General features: G+C 29.1%; 1 non-coding gene across 1 annotated transcript; it reads left to right on the plus strand.

Annotated features, from left to right (window-relative positions):
• Positions 1 to 667: 667 nt before the first annotated feature.
• Positions 668 to 739, plus strand: Trnap-agg. Its single transcript has one exon. It is a non-coding gene; the product is annotated as a tRNA-Pro (tRNA).
• The last annotated feature ends 215 nt before the right edge of the window (positions 740 to 954 follow it).

The following is a 954-nucleotide window of genomic DNA, read 5'->3' on the forward strand; positions in this document are numbered from 1 at the left end:
CATACATACATGAATATATACATATAATATAGTATCAAACCTGTCGTATCAATAACCAAGATTTAACATAAAATTTGTTATAATTAATGTTTGCGATTGTTTTAGTTTTCGTCAAAATGTTAATTCACCTTGTAATAGAAACCGTCTTGATTTTTATTTGTAATAATCAACATCTCTGTTCTAACAACGAAAACAGGTGAGATGCGGCATTTAAACACTGATAAAGATATTATTTTTACCACTTAAATAAATTTTTGTGAATTCTTGTTTTTGTTTTGACCCAGGTGAAGGCTTGAGTAATAAAGGCGCTAAACACGTTATTTTTGTTTTCATTAACTTTTATAGTAGGTATGTTTTTAATCGAGTTAGTTAGAAATACATAAATAGAATTTATTTATTTATGTAAATTTATGTGATATCATTATATGGAAGAGTTAAACACAAACTCTTTCACGCAAATATATTTTATTTTTATATAAGATTCTATACTCAGAAACTTACATGTTTCAATGCCTGGGAGAGACTGTCAAGATGTAGCCAACTTAGTAAGACCCAATTCGCTCATTCCTTTCAGTTATTGACCTTGTTCTAATTTATTTATTGTGTCGAGTGCTCAAAAGCAGAAAGATTTCTATGTCATATTTACTTAACAATAATTTCTAAATACGGCTCGTTGGTCTAGGGGTATGATTCTCGCTTAGGGTGCGAGAGGTCCCAAGTTCAAATCCCGGACGAGCCCTTTCTTTTCGTGATGAAATAGGTTTTATCACTTTTGACATGAGAATTAATAAATTGTCTCTGTCTTAAATATAACAAAAACTCAATAATGAACTTTTTTATATCTAGTCAAAAAGACCGATGAAGTGCATGTTAACAAATGAAAATTTTCTGCAATGTATTTCATTTTAGAGATGCAATGGTATGGTATAAATTTATTGCTTGTAATAATTATAT

This window comes from Limulus polyphemus, unplaced genomic scaffold (genome assembly GCF_000517525.1).
Source record: "Limulus polyphemus unplaced genomic scaffold, Limulus_polyphemus-2.1.2 Scaffold93165, whole genome shotgun sequence".
In the NCBI taxonomy this organism is placed as follows: Eukaryota; Metazoa; Arthropoda; class Merostomata; order Xiphosura; family Limulidae; genus Limulus; species Limulus polyphemus.